Here is a 15,134-nt window from a genome sequence, read left to right as displayed (position 1 = left end):
CACCTGGTCGCCACCACACACGCTTGACACCATCTGAACCAAATAAGTTTATCTTGGATCATCACAGGATTTGGTTCCAGTATTCCATGTCCTTAGTCTGCTTGTCTTCAGCAAACTGTTTGCGGGCTTTCTTGTGCACCATCTTTAGAAGAGGCTTTCTTCTGGGACGACAGCCATGCAGTCCAATTTGATGCAGTGTGCGGCATATGGTTTGAGCACTGACAGGCTGGCTCCCACCTTCTACCTCTGCAGCAATGCTGGCAGCACTCACACGTCTATTTTCAGAAGCCAACCTCTGGACATGATGCTGAGCACATGCACTCAACTTCTTTGGTCTACTATGGCGGGGCCTGTTCTGAGTGGAACCTGTCCTTTTAAACCGCTGCATGGTCTCAGCCACCATGTTGCAGCTCAGTTTCAGGGTGTTAGCAATCTTCTTATAGCCTACGCCATCTTTGTGTAGAGAAATAATTCTTTCTCTTAGATCCTCAGAGAATTCTTTGCCATGAGGTGCCATGTTAAACGTCTAGTGACCAGTATGAGATTGTGAGAGCGATAACACCAAATTTAACACACCTGCTCCCCAAGGACACCTGAGACCTTGTAACACTAACAGTATGACATGACAACAGGAAATTGGGCACAATTTGAGCATTTTCATTTAGGGGTGTACTCACTTTTGTGAGATACTGTATGTCTAGCTGGCTTTAGTTAATTTCCATTTTAAATAGTTGGCTCTGGAACTTTAAAGCTGGTAAATTCTGAAGGCACTGTATAAAGTGAACACAACAATGCTCTTTATATTATTATTTTTTTGCTGTATTTAAAAATATTTGATCTCAAATATGGTAGACAGGTAATTTGATATGAAATTATGAAAAACAAATAAAACTTCTATCTGTAGGGATCTCCACTAGAGGCCACTGTTTAGTTTGTAGTTTTTTGTTTGCAGACAGAAGGCACCTTGTACAGTGGCCGTGAAGTGCAAAACAAATTAACAAAACTGAAAACAAAATAACAAAACCCAAAACAAAATAACAAATTCAAAACCAAATTAACAAAACGGAAAACAAAATGACTAATATCTGACTGGCCGAGAAGTGCAATACAAATTAACAAAACGGAAAACAAATTAAAAACCAAATAAAAAAACACTATTTTTTTTTGGGGGGGGGGGGTGGTTTGTTGTTTTGTTTTTGTTATTTTGTTTTCAGATTTGTTAATTTGGTTTTGAATTTGTTAATTTGTTTTCCGTTTTGTTAATTTGTATTGCACTACTTGGCCATCCGATACAAACCGGAAAAGGAAGGTATAGTTTTGTTAATTTTTTTGCACTTAACGGCCATCATAGTTTAAAGTGAAGCAGAACACACAAGAAACAAAGCTAAAGAAACATGTTCCTACTTCCTATATATCTTGAGTGACAGATGTCTCGTCCATTTCATTCGCAAACTATACCTACCTTTTCCGGTTTGTATCTGACTGGCCGAGAAGTGCAATACAAATTAACAAAATGGAAAACAAATGAACAAATTCAAAACCAAATTAACAAATGCGAAAACAAAATAACAAAAACAAAACAACAAAACTCTCCCCTCCAAAAAAATAGTTTTGGGTTTTGTTATTTGGTTTTTAATTTGTTTTCCGTTTTTCTTAATTTGTGTTGCACTTCTCGGCCAGTCAGATATTAGTCATTTTGTTTTCAATGTTGTTAATTTGGTTTTGAATTTGTTATTTTGTTTTGGGTTTTGTTATTTTGTTTACAGTTTTGTAAATTTGTTTTGCACTTCACGGCCACCGTGACCTCGGTCAGGTGATGCTGGAGCTTACCTGATCCGAGGCAGTTTATTAAATCCTCTATAAATAGCTGATTAGTCCGGGAAACTGGGTCGAGCATTGTTGGTTTGTAATCAGTGTCTTAATCTGGGCATTTAGTTTTGTGGGTTTGTATTTTCATTTATATTTTCATTTTAGTTTTGTTCATTCTTTTGTCCGATAAGGCTCTAGTGTGATCAATGTTATATGTTCATGGTGTTTTAGTGTGTGTGGAGCTGATTCAGTGTCGTGTCATATTGTGTTAAAATGTAGGTAAGTTGTTAGCCTAGTCTCTGTGCCTCTGTGTCCCTTAGCCTAGCTCTGTGTCCCTTAGCCTAGCTCTGTGTCCCTTAGCCTAGCTCTTGCTTCTATGTTTCTAGCCTCTAGTGTTGTAGCTATTTGGTTAGTGTAGCTAGTTATATGTTTAGCCATCTGGTAGGTGTAGCTAAATGCCATGTTTAGCTGATTGCCATGTCTTTAGCCTTGATCTCATCTCCCCAGGTCTCTGATCTCTAGCCCCTGGTCTCTAGTCTCTGGTCTCTAGGCCCAGGTCTCCCCATGTCCTGTGTACTGTATGTAATGTCTAGAGCTTGTGTCCCACACTAGAGCCTACGCCTTGTATGTGTCTTATCACCTGTGTTTCACATTATGCCTTGCTATAGTTTAAGTTTGTTCGTTTTGGTTTGGTCGCGTCATTGTGCTTGTTTTATGTTATTTAATTAAAGACTGTTTTCTTTGAAAAACACCCCTCTGCGCATATGCCTGCCTGTTTACGCCCACGACAATAACATCCGCCTGTAACACCCGAAACGTGACACTAACAAATGAAAAAGATAAATTGAGACCTGAACTGTCAGGATGAACTAACCTAGGCGACCAGATGACTTAGCTTTAGCGATTAGCCCAATGTAGCGTGGATGGTGAACCCAAACGCGGAAGAAAGCGAGTAGGTAGGATAACCACGCGTTTTAGTCTAAGGACTCTCACAAAAGGGGAGCAAGGGAAAAACACAAATTTAACCCGCGTCCTATAAACACACACTCAAGATCAGAAAGTGAAACCCAAATAAAGTGAGTACTCACGAACCGATGATGGACAACCAGAACCGACATGGGCTGAACTCAATGACTGAGCGCTGAATCGTGGTTTGTTTACTCCTCTTATACTTCCTGATTCGCGACCGCTCTCCTTCCGGGTCCTAGTGCTGGTCGCCGATTGAGTGTGCATGACAGTACCCCCCTGTCCAGGACCGGCTCCTGACGGTCCTGGGGTGGAGGATACCCGACGACGGTAGTCCCGGATTAATTCGGGGTCGAGAATGAACCGGGCCGGAACACAAGACCGTTCCTCGGGGCCGTAGCCTTCCCAATCGACCAGGTACTGGGTGCCCCTGCCCCGAGGGCGTGAGTCGAGGATCCGGCGCACAGTGTAAGCGGGACCACCGTCGATGATCCGGGGGGGTGGGTGGATTCATTGGAGAGGTGGTGAAGTGTTTTAGTTGGGAGATGTGGAAAACTGGATGGATCCGGAGCGCCGCAGGCAGCTGGAGCCGGTAGGTGACAGGGTTTGTCCGGTGGGTGATGTGGTATGGACCGATGAACCTGGGAGATAGTTTGCGGGATTCTGTATGCAGGTGCAGATTCCTTGTGGAGAGCCATACCTTGTCACCTACGTGGTACAATCGTCCCGGAGGGTGTCGGCGGCGATGCTGGGCGATGTAGGTGGTATTGGCACGTTGGATGGCGAGGTTGGCTTGGTTCCATAACCGCGACACCTACGGACCAACTGTTGGGCCGATGGTACGTCAACCTCCGGTTCTTGATGGTCGAACATCGGAGGTTGGAAACCATAACATACCTCAAATGGACTTAGGTTGGTGGCTGAAGAGACGTGAGGTTGTGGGACAGCTCGGCCCATTTGAGGTAGCGGGCCCAGGAGCGCTGGCGATCCGAAACAAAACACCTCAGGTAGCGCTCCAGTTGTTGGTTGGCCCGTTCCGTCTGACCATTAGTCTGGGGGTGATAACCGGAGGACAGACTGCAGGTGGAATTGATCAGACGGCAGAAGGCCTTCCAGAACCGGGCGGTGAACTGGGGCCCCCTGTCCGAGACGATGTCCTTGGGGAACCCATGCAGGCGGACTACGTGTTCCAAAATCAGCTCGGCGGTGTCTTTGGCTGATGGGAGTCCGGTGAGGGCCACCAGGTGTACGGCTTTGGAGAACCGGTCGATGATGGTTAAGATGGTGTTCTTTCCTTCGGAAACCGGCAGGCCCGTGATGAAATCTAAGGCGATGTGCGTCCAGGGCCATCGGGGAACGGGCAGGGGCTGAAGTTCTCCGGAGGTAGGCTGGTTGGAGTCCTTGGCCCTGGCGCACACCGGGCACGCCTGAACGAACTCTTCAACGTCCCTCCTCATGGTGGGCCACCAGAACGCCCGTCTTACAAACTGTAGGGTGCGCCTAGTCCCGGGGTGTCCTGCGACGGGCGAGGAGTGGCCCCACTGGAGAACTTCGGGAACCAGACGCTGAGGAACAAAGAGTCGTCCAGGCGGCGCACCTGCCAGCCCAGTCTCCGCAGCCTGAGCCTGGCGAACCCTTGTCTCTATGTCCCAGTGGAGGGGTGTGATGATCCGTGAGGTGGGGATGACAGGCACGGGGTCCGCCCGGGGCATCTCCTCTTCTTGTTGGCGGGAGAGGGCGTCGGCCTTGGTGTTCTTGGACCCCGGGCGGTATGACAGATAGAAATTGAAGTGTTCAAAAAACAATGCCCACTGTGCCTGTCGTGGGTTGAGTTGTTTTAAATTCCGGATGGTGATTTGCACTGGCTGGGATAACGCCTCAATCTTTACCCCCAGTTCTTTGGCATAAGTGGAGTCAATGAAGTTGCCGGCGGCACCGGAGTCGATGAACGCTGCACTTCTGACTCGTTTGTGGCCAAATTGGAGGATTACCTGAATAGTAAGACGAGAGGTGGTTGTGTCGGTTGTGCTGGAGATTTGGAGGGAGCCCGGTGAGTCTCTCCTCCGGCTCACCGGGGCTGCGCGTTTCCCGGACGAAGAGGGCAAATCCTCTTGGACGTCTTGGCGCAGAGTAGCGACCTCCCCGGTTAGCTTATTGATTAGCTCGGCATGCTGGTCAACCACGTCGCAGAGATGCGCGTAATTCGCTGGGTTCACTGCTTTTGGCTCAGTCATTCTGTCAGGATGAACTAACCTAGGCGACCAGATGACTTAGCTTTAGCGATTAGCCCAATGTAGTGTGGATGGTGAACCCAAACGCGGAAGAAAGCGAGTAGGTAGGATAACCACGCGTTTTAGTCTAAGGACTCTCACAAAAGGGGAGCAAGGGAAAAACACAAATTTAACCCGCGTCCTATAAACACACACTCAAGATCAGAAAGCGAAACCCAAATAAAGTGAGTACTCACGAACCGATGATGGACAACCAGAACCGACATGGGCTGAACTCAATGACTGAGCGCTGAATCGTGGTTTGTTTACTCATCTTATACTTCCTGATTCGCGACCGCTCTCCTTCCGGGTCCTAGTGCTGGTCGCCGATTGAGTGTGCATGACATGAACAATGTTAAAATAAATTAAAATAAAATAAATTATAATGCTTTCTGTATTTCTTACTATTGTCAGAAGTTGATACAATATGTATGCCAGAAATTTACAATATATAGAAGAAATACATCTTTTAAGATGATAAACTGTAAAATTATGGCTTAATTTGGGGCATGGCCAACTTCAGTCACAGCAGCATTGCAGGTTGCTGAAGTAAACCTAGCTAGCTTGTGTTAAATGAGGTAAGTAGGAATACTAGTAGTAATGCACAGTATGACTGCACTATCGGTTCACAGTATGATAGCACTATCCCTGCTATCAGTTATCACCCTAATGAGGATTGGTTCCATGTTAAGTTTGGTTCTTCTCATTTACACACTATTTTTAGTGTGTAAATGACTCAAAATGATCAGATTGTCTCTGATGAGTGGGCCAAGGAAGGGAAAACTCCCTGAGATGGCATTTAGAAGAAAATAAATATGAATTTCTGTAAGTCTGCTCGTACCTGCGGAAATTCGTTACTCTAATGTTTTTACTGTACAGTATATACATATATTTTGTATAAAATCTTTGAATTGGTCAAAAGGGAGAGGTCTCAGTTTCCTTACTACCTTAGTAGGACCTTTATTCCCATTACCTTTTGAAGGATTGTTTTATTAGTAATAATCGGAAAAAGGAAGAGATTCAAGGAGGGAGGAACTAGCTTGTTCAGGCTAGTGAAAGTTACTGTAGAGTTAGCGGCATTAGAGTGGCAGAGTAAATCCTTGTGAGGCTTTTCCACATGGCTCTCGCAACCGCAGCCGCAGCCAACCAGCCATCCACTGGCGTGGCCTCAGACATTAGTCCTCGTGAAACCCGATGTCTGGGCGGTTTACCCCGACTGGGAATAGGGGCCTTGGAGGCGAATGCAACAGCCTTTTTCTTCTTGGCGTCTGGATCATGAAGAATGGGTCTTGACGAAAGTGAAAGTGCCACGGAAGCTCATGAAGTCCTTCGCCCGCTTTCTCCCGTGGAGCAATCAAATGGCAGCATTTAGTCCAGCCGCCTTTAAAGTACTTGGGGCATGTAGCGACGCTCCTTTTGCCCTTTTTCTTACCTTTAGCATCCGACACACGACTCAGGACTCTAAACCTTGAACTCTGGACCAGGAGCGAAGCTCCTGTCATCATTTTATTAAGTGGCGTGGGTCCAAGATCCATTCCTGGCACCTTGCACACATCTGCAGAAGCCTACCTAGGGAGCATTCGGGGTGAGCAAGAGGCAAAAAGTTTTGGTGACTGGTGATCACCGTGACAAAAGAGAAGTTTTGTCTGTACACTGGGCAGAACTCACTCTTTAACATCTTTAGATTTCATACATTAAAGGACTCAATACCAGTCTCAGAAAAATTTTTGCCTGTATAGTATGTGTGTCTGTCCAGTTAGATTTTGTTACAGCATCACGTACAGTAAAAGTTCCAAAACTAGCGCTTTTTTCCTCAAGGTGGGCATGTCGGAGCCAATCATCAGAACGGTTTACCGTGTATAGACAGAGTATGCGGAAGACACAAAACTACATTTTTGATCTACTTTTCCCATTTCTAATCTGTGATTCACTCTGCAAACCCCCAAACAGGGAGTTTATTTGGCTGAAAACAAAAGAAGTGCACCTTAGTGTAAAGAAGGTGTAAGATACTCAACCAAGAGCCCAGTGGAACAATAATCATCCCATGTGTAAGGTGGCCGGAGACAGCGTAAGAAACAGGAGCAGAGCTGGGGAAAGAGAGCTTCCACATCAATATCCAGGAGTTTATAAAGCTGCCCCATCTCCACACATAGACCTCTCTGATCTCCATGGATTCAATCTTACAGACCTCCCATCTGCAAAACCAGCTGTTAAAACTGCCCATGTTTGGCCCATGTCTGGCATGAAGAGTCTACAGCTGCAGGATTGTTTTGAAAGGACTGGTTTGCATGGAGTACAGACTTGGAGGAATACAACACAAACATTTTTTCCTACACAGTCTCCTGTGTGAACCACCAAGACCACCAAGGTGTTTGCAAACCGAAAGCTTTGGCTTGAAAAGAATGTGCAGTCTCTGCTCAGGCCAAGAAACGCTGTCTACAGGTCAGGGGACAGGGTGGGACAATAATGGCAAGAGAAAACTTAGGAAGAGCATTAAAGAAGTCAAGTGCAGATAACAGTAGTCTTGACCTCTCCAAATCAGGCCTATGTTTAGAACACTAATAACACAATGCCTATTAAACATTATCACATTACAATAAAATGTGAATAAGCATTGCTTGGTCTTATTTAAATTTAAATTGTATTTAGTGACATACAGTAAGAAATCCAGCAAATATTAAACATGTTTAAAACATCTTAAAGATAATGCAAGGTTGTGTTTGGAAGGACAAGCCAGGAGGTTATCCACAACTCAGTTTAAAATTAATCTGTTTTTAATCAAAGTGGTCCTTGTGTGTGTTTGTGTGTGTGTTTAAGGGGGAGAGAGAGAGAGAGAGAGAAAATTTTGCAGAAAGATTATTAAAATGCTCCTTTTAATAAACCATGCAAACAGTTTATTAAACCAAGTGCATAAATTAGGCAAATTATTTTTCTTATTTCTTATAAGCAGGTTATTAATATGTGCTCTTAGTTAATGTGTATAATAATAATAATAATAATAATAATAATAGTTATTATTATTATTATTATTATTAATTCATTGCAAAGAACCTTAACTATATTTAATTTTAATTTAATTTTATTTGTATAGCGCTTTTAGCAATTTTCATTGACGCAAAGCAGCTTTACACAATCAAAAGAATTATTTAAGTTTGTATGAAATGTGAATTTGTATGAATCAAAATGGTCAGTTTGTCCCTGGTGAGCAAGCCTTCTTCTCACTCTCATTGATCACCTATATAAAATACTAACAAAAAAGTAAAAATAATTATGTCACATAATGCATGTTAATTAAACTTTTGTATTAAATAATTAAACTTACTGAACATTGCTTTAATTTAAAGCAAATGTACATACTTTAAGCAATAAATTGGAAGGAAAATTATGTTTGTCTCACTTTTTTTCTGAAAAATTATTTGATCCATAACTTATAACCATCATACAATCTGAGCTCTGACTTTTGCGATCTGTGGCGCCCCTACTAAATGCACAAAGTCACTTCCAGCAAGGCTGTGGCATCTCTCACGCTCTCTCTCTAAATGTCCCGACTATGAAGAACAGTTGGATGGCTGTTTGATGTCTTTCCAAATTTTCAAAAGACTCTTTAATGTCCCCTTATTTTCAAAGCAGTGCATGTTCAGAGGCAGCCAATGAGACATTAGTTTTTGAAGGGGAGAGAGTGCGAGCAGGATGCCAGGTGTGTGCTGGAGAGCGGAGTACAGGTGGACGAGGTGCTGTTAGGTGTGGGAGAGCAGCATTTAAATTAAAATATACGTGCTTATAAGAAAGCCTTGCCCCTGTGCGTTAACGGAGCGGCTTCAGACTTTAAACTGTGAATTTGGGTCAGATATGTTGGGTGGAACAATATTTATCCTTACTTTTATACAGGGTAAATTTTACCACTACCAGTATATAGGAATGACATCGCAGAAATGTAGCTCTCAAAATGAGCATATTGTTATGATTTTTTTTATAATCATAGAAACAACTAAAAACAACAATAAAAATGTGTAATCATGTGTATCTAACCTAATTCTCTGCCTATGTGACCCATAAAAAAAAAATTGCTCAGTCATGTTTGGGTAGTCAGTAAAAAATTACCAAAACTTCAGTTCATCTCATCTCAGATTTAATGACATCCTTCGGAAAAGTATAAGAAATATAGTGACAATTTCACAGTCTGAAGTCATCAAAGATCACTATTTTGTCTGATTTAAAATGTGTCATTGTAATAATGTACACATGCCACGTTACCGCAATAGACATACATTCGCATAAAGTACCACACAGAGCTTTAACAGTTATCCACTATGATTGGATCACCATCTAAGCCCACAGAACTTGATCAGACAACTAAATATTTAGAGTTAACATTTTGTTATATCTTAGATAATGTAGCTTCAGTTAAAAAAAAGTAATTCAGTACCTGAAATGATCACACAAGCACTTTAAAACAGACCACTCAAAAACTAGGACATATATGGTGTCAGACTAAATTGTTAGCATTTTAAATGGAAGGAACCTTTAAAATAGAATTATAATTCTATATTTAAATTTTATACAGTAGCAAAATTAACCAGAAATAAAACCACTACAAAAATCTCCACATTAACAACATGCAATAGTGAAGACTTTTCCAATAACAAAATTATAAACATTAGGCAAATAAAATTTAGACAATTTTATTTAAACAGATGATAAACTAACCATATTAGACAAGAACCTAGAATATTTTACCCTAAGAGAATGAATTAATTTCACTCATCTCTTCAATAAAATAAAAAATACCCCCAATACGTATACATACACAAATTTTGGCTATAGTTACGATTATGAAAATATTACAATGCAACTAAGGACATATTATAATAAACAGAATGAGTAGCTCACCATCATATCTTGCAGTCGGAGTCGTTTGTTCTTTTGACTCTATTGCACCGCAAAGCGTTTATGGGAGTCACATGACAAAAGAACAAACGACTCGAGACTTGAAGACTCATTGCTGAGAATCATTAAATTCTGTTTCCTGTGTACTGCACTGCATAGCGTCTATGGGTGTCGCGTGTCAAAAGAACGAATGACTCGGGACTCGAAGACTCACTAGCAGAATCGTTCAGTTCTGTTTTCTGTGTACTGCACTGGATAGCGTCTATGAGAGTCACGTGACAAAAGAACGAACGACTCGGGACTCAAAGGTAACTACTTATTTCTGTTTCCTGTATATAACACACGGAAGTTTTGCGATGCTTTGCGCATGCCCACCCAGTAGAAAATGAACGAATCACTCTCAGAGACTACTCGTTTATCTGAGTCATGTTAAAGATTTGTTCCAAAAGAATGAGTCGTTCATGAATGATCCATCACTAGTTTGTTGACAGTGAAGTGACTGGTTGCTCTACATCCCAAGGAGCCCTCGTGTATGTGTTTCCTTCTGGCTCTCCCATTTAGTTATGCTGTCATAGTTAGTCCTGCTGGAGTCCCTGCTTGCAATCTACACTAAATACATTCACCTTATACATTATGTGACTATGATCATACCTAACTTAGTTAGTTCTGTCGTCTTCCCTTTTCTTTTCTTCTTTTCATTCTCTCTCTCTCTGTCAAGCAACAAATGCCACACCTGAGCTACCATTGAGCCAGACCCCCTCTGCCCTCCGGACGTGTCTGATTTATCCTGGTGCCCTGCTTCTGGTTGGAGATCTCCTTGCATGGAGCCCTGCGTAGTCTGCTTAGGATGTGTGTGGTGACTGGTGGTACAGGGACATGATGGTAGCAGAAGAATTAATTAAGAAATGTAAAAAACATACTGATTTCCAAATTACCGAGAAATGCATCTAATTACTCACTCACTCACTCACCTTCTAAAGCCAGGGTACACTTTGAACAGGGTGTCAACACATACACGCACTCATTCATACACTATGGGCAATTTGAGAATGCCAAATAGACTGATATGCTTGTCTTTGGACTGTGGGAGGAAACCGGAGTACCCAGAGGAAACCCACCAAGCATGGGGAGAACATGCAACCTCCATTCACACACAGTCAGGAATCAACATAGTTGACATAGTTACCCTTACACCACTCTTTTTACACACACGTGCGCACACAACAGAAACACTGTTTTATCAGAAAAATTAACAAGACATCTCTCTAATGACACTCAATTGGGTAACACACTAACAGAATCACTGCTGTAAAGTGAAAACAAAACAAGTTAACCTGCACTTTACCTTCGAAAAAGAATCACGACACAGCAGTGTTACTGTGTAGAGCAGAGAGAAAGAGTGTGTGTGTGTCTGTGAAGGCAAAAGTATGTGTGTGCACGGATGTTGATTATACCAGTAAGAGACAAGCAGTAAGTCCCAGCAGGGAATACGATTACCCACAATTCCGCAGTGCAAGAGAGGGAAAAACGTTGGCTCAGTTGGCTCAAAAAGCGCATGCATGATACATGGTACTCTGTACTTCGTAAACCAAGACTTGTTCGTTTTCCAAGTCAAAATTTACTTAAAATCTTTGTTCGTCTTGCAAAACTTTTGCAAACCGAGTTACTCGCAATCCAAGGTTTAACTGTATATAGCAGCTTTCACATTAAACATAATGTTATAGACCACATTTTTTGCCACAGGGCAAAAAAATTGGGAACCTTCCACTAAAAAGTGCAAAATGCATACAATTTATTATAAAACTCTGAACCTGCCACTTTCTGGTATAACATATACTTATCTTTAACCATGCCTAGAAGTGAAATTTCCACTGAAATTTATGATGGTTAGCAGGGTTGTCTGTCCTAGAGACAAATAGCTAAGAATTATAAGATTCTAGCTATAGATCAAGTAAAAAAAAAATTCACTACCTGGTCAACCCGTGTTCTGGGAACCGAACCCGGGCCTTCTGCATGGCAGGCGAAACACCTACCACTGAGCTACCAGCGCCAAATTAATTATTATTATTATTATTATTATTATTATTATTATTTCTATTTAATTTTTTTTTAAGTGTAGAACAGTGAGGCTGAGTTTTATTCAGCTTATGGAATGGAACAGGGACTGGTGGAAAGATGGGGATGGAGCTTAATGGGAAATGGAAACGTGTGTAAAGGGGAGGACTGCTCTTCGAAAAATTTGAGAGCTTTGATGGTAAATGGGTGTGGGAACTGAGGAAGAGAAAGTGACATAAATTACACTGAACGGTAAGCCTCAAGTGATGACTCAGTCAGCTATGCTTTTTAGCTCCAGCAATCACATTACATTGAACCTGTTTACATAATTCTGTTAGCCAACACACACACACCTACTTCATATGTTTAAGTCTAACAATCACTGACATTGATATCCATAAAGGATAAGAATTTCTTTTAATAACATTGAAAAAAGATAATTCATTTAAGACAAAAAAAAAAGATGAAAAAAGCATAATTCATTCTTATTGTGCCTTCAGCTATTTAAGGTTAACGTATTCATAATGAAAGCAGATCCTGACAAAAAGATATGATCTTTAAGTTAAAAAAAGATATTTTCACTTGAAGATAAAGTGACAACTAAACTGCACTGACTGACTCCGCTCTTCTAAAATAGAAACATCAGCCATTCATTAAATTATTTGAATCCTACTGCCATTTTTTGAAGTAAAATGTACCACTAAACTGTATTAATTTATTCGAGCAGATGAGGATCCCACTTACTGTAGTTTGTTTATTACACTGTAGTTTTATCACATTGCAACAGTTATTTGATACAGTTTTTTCTTATTTTAAAATATTTTACAGCTTGATGCATAGCCCAGAATAAAGCTAGTGTGAAAACAAAGAAGAATTCCCTCCTGTGCAGATGTTGCTGTTGAGACCCATGACTCATAATCAAATGTGGGAGGTTTTCACTGATTTATATGGTCGGTATATCTGCAGCAATTGCATTTTCTGGTCAGGGTCATGGGTCATAGGGTCTGAAGACTATCCTGGCAACATTAGGTAAGAGGTGGGGACAAACCCTGAATGGGATGCCAGTCCATCATAGGACATCATGCACACAAACATTCTCAGCTATAGGGAATCCACCATTCAGTATATTTTTGGGAGATGAGATTTAAGCAGAAAAACCTGGAGCACATCCACTAGACATAATCCAGAATCGTTTCCCTTTTACAAAAGATTCTAAAAAAGAAACTGAAAGGCAGAGCATGTGAAAATACATATGTTTGCAAAAAATATCACTCTACTTACTACTTGCTACAACACCTCAGAGCTTCCAACTTAAAAATGACTCCGTGATACACAGTGTTCCATAAATGTGATCAGAGAAGCACCTCTGGATGTGCAAAAATGTCTTATAGTTGTCACTTAATAAATGTTATGTAGTATGAAAGATCAAATAAAGTTACAGTGGATTTGCCCCTATGTCAAACCCACTGCTGGTAACTATAGTAACTGGATTATGACATGCAGGAAGGATGGTTTACATATCCATGTCTTTAAACGTAACTGAAAAACATATACATAATTTGACCATCAGAATATCAAGAACGCAGAGACCATTTGACTATAACGTTACTGCAACGTAACCGCACCTGCCGGGGTAAAATCTGCTACATGATCCTTTTCCCCTTCACATTTCAGTGGTGCAGACATATCCTACCCTTCACACCTTGACTATATTCCGTAGCTCGTCTTAAGACTCGAGCAAAATACCCACAGAAACAGGTTATTCTGACACACTGCGGTTCCGCTTTGGTGGGCGCAGACGGTCCGTTTTTCTTTTTTGTCCTGATGTTGCCACGTCCTACAATGGGCTGACAACATCCACGTTTGCATGAGCAAGCATCTGTATCCTAAACTTTTCTTCATAATTAATCCGAGCACATCATCATTCATCATCATTAAGTGTCTCACGAACATCCAAAATAACTTACGCAGAATGAATAGACGCCGGATGTTGAGCACGTCTGCGGATAGAAAAGACCCTTCTCCCGGACATGTATTTGGCTCCGTGAACTTCCGCTGCTCCTGCGCGCTGCTGCTTTCAACCTGTTCTTCCCACGCTGCCGCGACCGGCGTCACGCGGTTCGATTTAGCAGCGCACCGACTGCTGCAAGCCGATTTGCCCGGATTTGTGTCTTTAATATGTGCTCCACGTTTTGAGGTGGAAGCTACAACAGCTTTCTGTCTCAGGATAAAGGGTGGTGATGATTGGCTGGATCCCAAATCGCTCGGTAATCTCTGTGGATGTACACTTTATCAGTATAGCACGATGAGGACTAGGTAGTGCACTATATATCCAATAGATGTTCCGCAGATAGGCATCGGAAAGCCACTCCTTTTAAAAAATCAACGGCTAATTCTGGTCACCTAAATTTTTTGGCTCATCTAGGCGTCGTGCTGATGTCCCGCAGCGTCAAGTCGTTTGATCAGTACTATGCGCGTTGTCGTAGGACAATGAACATTATTTAATTAAATGTTTCTTCTTCTGTTCCCCCAGAGTGATCCAGATCTAATCATATAATAATAATAATAATAATAATAATAATAAACTGTTTTGTAATTGTATGTTTACAATTGTGCTATACAATGTTTTATTTGTTAAATTAATTATATTACTTTAATCAGGGTCCATTTGTGTTTTTAATTTTAAGATGTAATGTTTGCCAGAGACATGAGAAATATCTACCACAGGTTTGCCAAGAATCCACCAGAAGTTTATTATTATTATTATTATTATTGTTGTTGTTGTTATTGTTATACATCCAAATGATAAAAACAAGAGTATTAACAACAGCAAAAATCAAAATAAAATAAAAACAATAATTGAAAACAATGAGTAAACAAAATTAAAATGTGGAATCACGCAGTGCCCCAACCCACCACCACAAAAAAAAAAAAATCCCCTTCCCTACTGTTTTTGACTGATCCCACTTAGTTAGTAATCTAGTAACCCAGTGTCTATTCAATGATGAAACATTCAAAGCACTTTTTGTAAGTCACTCTCGATAAGAGCGTCTGCCAAATGCCTAAATGTAAATGTAATGTGTACCAAATAGGAGGTTGAATACTAAAAATGGCCATGCATTTATGTTGTGACCAAACTGAAATGTC

The 15,134-nt window shown here is 41.3% G+C and overlaps 1 protein-coding gene across 3 annotated transcripts in view; it reads right to left on the bottom strand.

The window, feature by feature from the left end:
- The window catches only part of myripb (myosin VIIA and Rab interacting protein b), a 146,976-nt gene extending 132,851 nt beyond the window's left edge, over window positions 1-14,125 (bottom strand). For all 3 annotated transcript variants that reach the window (XM_053487997.1, XM_053487994.1, XM_053487996.1), the window contains exon 1: window positions 13,955-14,125. The gene's annotated coding sequence lies outside the window, so the exon portion shown is untranslated. The remainder of the gene's footprint in view (window positions 1-13,954) is intronic.
- Window positions 14,126-15,134: the final 1,009 nt, after the last annotated feature.

The sequence above is a fragment of the Clarias gariepinus genome, chromosome 26 (genome assembly GCF_024256425.1).
Source record: "Clarias gariepinus isolate MV-2021 ecotype Netherlands chromosome 26, CGAR_prim_01v2, whole genome shotgun sequence".
Classification (NCBI taxonomy): Eukaryota; Metazoa; Chordata; class Actinopteri; order Siluriformes; family Clariidae; genus Clarias; species Clarias gariepinus.
The sequence above is the reverse complement of the archived record's forward strand: the minus strand, read 5'-3'. Positions and strand labels throughout refer to the sequence as shown.